This window comes from Sinocyclocheilus anshuiensis, unplaced genomic scaffold (genome assembly GCF_001515605.1).
Source record: "Sinocyclocheilus anshuiensis isolate Anshui unplaced genomic scaffold, SAMN03320099.WGS_v1.1 scaffold455, whole genome shotgun sequence".
NCBI classification, from domain to species: Eukaryota; Metazoa; Chordata; class Actinopteri; order Cypriniformes; family Cyprinidae; genus Sinocyclocheilus; species Sinocyclocheilus anshuiensis.
In genome coordinates, this window is record NW_015552560.1 from 555,129 (window position 1) to 560,945 (window position 5,817).

At 38.2% G+C, this 5,817-nt stretch overlaps 1 protein-coding gene across 1 annotated transcript in view; it reads left to right on the forward strand.

The window, feature by feature from the left end:
• The window catches only part of LOC107664694 (protein scribble homolog), a 9,016-nt gene extending 7,385 nt beyond the window's left edge, over window positions 1-1,631 (forward strand). Inside the window, exons 7-8 of the mRNA XM_016455335.1 lie at window positions 789-970; window positions 1,455-1,631. The gene's annotated coding sequence lies outside the window, so the exon portion shown is untranslated. The remainder of the gene's footprint in view (window positions 1-788; window positions 971-1,454) is intronic.
• The last annotated feature ends 4,186 nt before the right edge of the window (window positions 1,632-5,817 follow it).

The following is a 5,817-nucleotide window of genomic DNA, read 5'->3' on the forward strand; positions in this document are numbered from 1 at the left end:
ACTTTAACATGGTATTTGCATATAAATGTATCTTAGCAGTGTGTGGACAGAACCACCCTACAATGATACAAATCCATTCACTCCTTTTTTTAATCCCCCAAAATCCTAAATAGTCTCAATTATCAAGCCGTTTTGATTTTCTGAGCAGTAGGATGTCATATTGTTCAGGCCCTGTCCACAACTGCTGATGTACTGTCCAATATTAGCATATTTTCGTCCTCAGCCAGTTGTACAAAGTCCATCATTTTCTCCACGCTCCAGCATGACCACTGAGGAATTTTAACCAAAGTTTGTTGCAGACCGTTCATGAAGACCCTAAAGAATCATACCAACTTGTGGAAGATCAATTCCGTTACATGTAACTAGTTACTCCCCAACACTGCTCATCATAAACAACAAAGCGCAGATGCACGTACAATATAAGTAAGGGATACATTTCGCAGTGTAGACATCTTCAGTGATTATAACGATAGTTTTGATTTTTTGAGAGTGCGATAGATCAAAGTTAGTGATAATGTCATTTCTGTAACGTTACATAATTTATTCGCCGTTTGAATAACAGTGGGAAGGAAACGTTATATAATTATCAATTACTAATGTTTTAATTAAATTGTAATCACATTAAATACAAATGCAGTCCCATTAAACATATTTTACTAGCGTACATGACACCCTGGTTCTTGCCTAAAAAGACAGGTTTATGATGTTTGTATTTAATAGATTTGGCTGCTTTTAGCCTTACCCTGGAGTTGGTTCACCCTCTGCCTATGAATGTGACCCTTTGACAGATTCCTCGGATTATTCTGACTCACCCCTCTACCTCAGATGAAGACGTGGAGCTCCTGACGCAGGGCTCAGATGATGGAGATTTTGATTCTGACTTCAGCGACTCGGACAGTCACATCTACTCGGACTGTCTGAACAGCGCTTTCTATCCTCTGTGAAAGATAGAGAAGCACACCAGCTTCAGGTCCTTCATCTCTTTTCATGCTTTTCATTTATTTTGTCACTTGAAATTAAATGACCCTAATAAACTGTCACTTTCTTATAGCCATTTTTTTGATGTCCCCGAGATAATTATACTTAGTTAAGAGCATGTGGTTATTAGCATGAGACTTTATTGATCCGCAGACATAAACATGCTAAATAGATCTCAGATTTGCATGGAAGCGCTAACAGTAGGCTACATAATTGATCAGGATATGCACTGAGGTGTGATTCATTATATTTACACAACCCAACAGCACAAATAGTCACTGTCACCTGAAACTGAAAAACCGAGATGAACAGAGAACTTAATTTAACCGTAGATTTCTATCAGGTAGCTGCCAGACTCCAGTCAATTTTGCAGATAATTTTTTGTGCATTACAAAGATAGCAAATGTGTTCTTTTTTTGCCAGAAAATAAGTTCTTGGACAAGGCTTTAATACCCTTCCTCTCTTTGTGAATTCAGATGTGCCTGTGTCCTCTGGTTAAGTGAAATTGTTCTGGCTGTGGTCCACAGTTGCTGGAGCAGAAACTGAGTGACGTGGGATCGATACTTCAGGCAAAGTCCACAGTCCCATGATGCTTGCATACCTAAAAAAACTGAACTGTTTAGTACACCATTGTGTGAAAGATATACAGAGAAAGTGGAAAGTAAATAGATAATATTTTTCTAAAATGTTGCTTCTTCAAATTTGACATGCTCTTAAATAACCTTACTTGCTTTGTGAATGCTTTATTTAAGTGTTTTACTTGCATCATTTATCAGTTGCCAAAAGTGAAATAAACTTGAAAAATGTCATTGTGCAGGTGAGGTGTGTATTTGTATGAATAATATCTCTGAAGCGTAGTGCTGTTGTGAATATTTTGACGTGGATATCCAACCTAGCAGCACAGGAGGCACCTGAACCACTGTGAAGGTAATGGAAATTTGATTTGTTCTATGATGGTAAATTTAGCAGATACTGACATCAAGTAAGCGGTTTATTTGTATCCATGTTTAAAACTAAAAGAAAGAATAAGACCTCACATCCTACTTATATGAATACAGGGGGAAACTCATTTATAGATCTTTTCTGAAACAGTAAGTAACAGATGCAGTAAGTGAGGTTTCCTCAATGAGGTTTTAAAACAAAACAAAAAAGGGAGGCAGTGCTTTTATTTATTTAAAAATTATTTTACTGTTTTTTTTCTTAGTAACATTCAACTATATTATTTTACACTCTTGTAAAGGTGATCCCAAATATGATTCCTATCATTTTTAGCATTACTAACACTAAAACCATAAAAAAACCTTTCCTTACTTGAGATAATAATAATAATATATACACTGTATATTTTAATGTGTATATATACTGTATATATGTGTATGTATATATATGTATATATACTGTAAAATCAAATTATATATTGTGACAAAACACATTTCCCTCCTGCATTGTTAGCAGAATCACACACACAAAAAAAAGATCATTGTAGTGCAAAAATGGATAATACATAGATGTGTTATTCAAACTGTGAAATATTTATACATAATGGTAGTGTTTGTTGTGCTGCCCAATGTCATATGGGAGTGAAGTGTTATCTCCTCACTGTCTGTGTGGGTCATGGCTGTGCTTAGGCTGTTGTTAATTTTGTATTTAGCATGCTAAGCTTTTAGGATGATGTGCAGAGGACGGGTCGCTGTGACCACAGGGGAAATAACAGCATTATTTTCCACGCTGTCAATCTGCCGCTCAAGCAAACACACACACACTCTCCCTCTGGGCTGCAGGTGTTCTCTCCTCTTGGTTTTGTGCTCAGGTAATGTTATCCCTCTTTACTCAATGCTTTATCAATGTATTTATCAATCATATGAGGTGATGATTTGACAATATCATTATCAACTCTGTGACAGAGCATGTGAGATATATTGATTGATCTTGGTGAGTTCTCCTCCTGCTTGGCTATGTCTCAGGCTTTAATGACAGGTCTTGTTTAGCACCTCTACATCTGCATTTATGCATTTGGCAGAGGCTTTCACCCAAAGCGACTTAGGCCCTGTTTACGTCTGGTATTAACATCCAGCTCGGGTAACTAATCACAAGACAACAGCTGAGACAGATCGATGTACGCACATGGTGTAATGTGCGTCCCCTGTGAGCACTTCTGATTGGATTTTGAGGGAATAGTCTCTGATTTTATAACTAGATGCATCTTACTAAATCAAGTGTGTTACTGGATGTTGATGGAATAGATAGAAACACAAAATGTTGGCACAATTTTGCTCCTAAAAATATTTTAAAATGTTTCCCAAATCCACAACCTTAATGTTGAATGTCACCATGCATCATGTATTTCTTTTTATCTAATTTTGAGCCATGTCTAATTTATATTTTCTAGTTACATATTCTTTGCCAGAGCCAAAGACAAATTTCCATTCTATGAATATGGGTAACAAGTAATGGACTGACAATCCTTGCCAGAATAAAAAAGCAAAAACTTGCATGCAATGTACAATTTTGGTGGTTTACAACAGCATACTTAGAAGGTGAATAAAATGGCGTTTTTTTTTTAATAATCTGGCCAAATTTTCCCGAAATCGAATGACATAACATTAGGTGTGTTTGGTGTGTTTTAAAGGGGTCGTAGGATGCTACATGCACTTTTACAAGTTGTTTGAACTGAAATGTGTGTTGGCAGTGTGTGTACACAACCACCCTATAATTATAAAAATCCACCCAGTGGTTTTTTAAAAATCTCGTTAAATGTTTTCCCCTTTCTCAAATCGAGCCGATCTCAGATGACGTCACACAGACAGGCCCCTCCCACGATAGTTTGATTGACAGTAGCGTTTCAGCACAGACTGGACTGGTGTCTTACCTTAGCTCCGCCCTGAGTGAGCTGTCATCAGTCCGCCATTGTTTCACCGCCGGAGCAGATGTAGACAAGAATGTCTCCTAAGCGATTAAGGTGTTCTGTTGTTGGATGTAATAATGAACATAGCAGTCGTCAGTTACTCCCGACATCTGAGCCGCTGAAGACGCAGTGGATTACATTGTTTCTGAAGGGAATGCTCCCCGATCTACATAAATGCGTCTATGTTCGAGCGAATCATTCGTGATCCAGCCTCATCTACAGAAGAAGTGAGTATAATGTTTTGTAATGAATGTTTGCAAATCGCCTTTCCTAATAATGTGCTAATTAGCAAGTTTCACGATGACTAAAGTAAACAGTCCCTCAGAGAGCGGCTCAGAAGAGAGGGGCGGGGTCAGCAGAGCTCATTAACATTTAAAGAAAAATGCTACAAAAACGGCTTGATCTGAAAAGAGCTGTTGTTGACAGGGTAAAAAAAGGTGTTTTTTACACTACCATTGAGAAATTTTAACCAAACTATGTTACAGACTTTTTATTAAGAATCTAAAGAATCATATCAACTTGTGGAAAATGGGCATCCTATGATCCCTTTAAGACTAAACCTGAAATCGGTTAGATAATCTAGCATGATCCCTTTCCCTGCAGCACACATCTAGCACGACACACGTCTGTTTCTAAATTATAGTGTGAGTGATGGGGATATAGGGTAATCTTGAAGGGAACATTTTCAGCATTGCTAGAAGTCAATCTTTTAATGAAATCCTCTGAGCTTGAGAAAATGTATGCTCCTTAACAATGGAAATGGATTGGATGAAGACCTCTGGCTGAATGAATACAACCTTTTTCAAATACAATCCTTGTGCTAAAAACAAGTCCTTGAGCTCATCCTCAGGTGTGATGAGTACATATTCCTAAATATACAGCATTTGTATCTAACTGTGCTGCTTGTTTTTTATGTGCTACACCTGCCTGCTTGATCAACGGATAAACTTTGTCACAAACTAATTTCTCAGTCTATCAAACTGCTTGACAGGAGAAGAAAATGACCCATTTGGTTGCCATGACAAAATCCTGTCCTCCAAAATTTGACTCCGCTATATCTGAGGGAACAGAGAAAACATTTCATCACACTGTGCCACAAAGGTAGTCCGTGAGACTCTGATGTGTTGGCGGAATTGCATGACTCAGAGGTTACAGAGCCAGCACCCCCTCTCCGTGAGTGATTATTCCAGCGTTAGGAGGCTTATGGAGGCGCACTGAGTGATGGAGAGTACCAGCTGTGGCTAGAATGCACAACACACCAAGTTGTGAAGATTGCGGCCCATTCTTTTAGGTTGCCTTTACTGGCGTGGTTAAGAATAATTACAGGAGGTGGATGCTGCAGGTGGACACGTACCAGAATAGTAAATAGATTTGTTTGGAAACACTTGATGATTCATTATTTTGAAGTTGAATGCTGAATAACCCTGGCAACTGAAGCACTACCTATGCTTACTGATTAGCCAGGGGTGGTTTGTTTTTTCCCCCTTCTTTTCCCATTTCTTACAGACTCACAAGATCTGTCTATGCTTTTTCCTTTTCCAGGCACAGCTTCAGTAAATTCAGAATTAACTGAGGAGAACAGAGTGATGACGGTTCACTTACTGACAGCTTTTTTGTTGTTCTTTTTCACCTCCTAGAGTTTCAGATTCACTGAGCACATTCTCCTGACACCCAAATCTGAAAGCAGTATAAACTAATTTTATAATCACTAGAGAAAATCACTGGAGTTTATAGAGAACAATTGATTTAGAGGCAGTATCTACAAAAGAAGAGTAATGTCCCAATTCTGCACTTGAGTCAGGTATCATTGATCAGCCACAACGGCCGCGACTCGGAGGGTAACGGTGTTGCCTTTAGTATTGATGAGTGTGTTCAATAAAACAGATGTTAATTTGTTTGATTAATTCTGCGGTAAAACCAGAGTTAACAAAGCC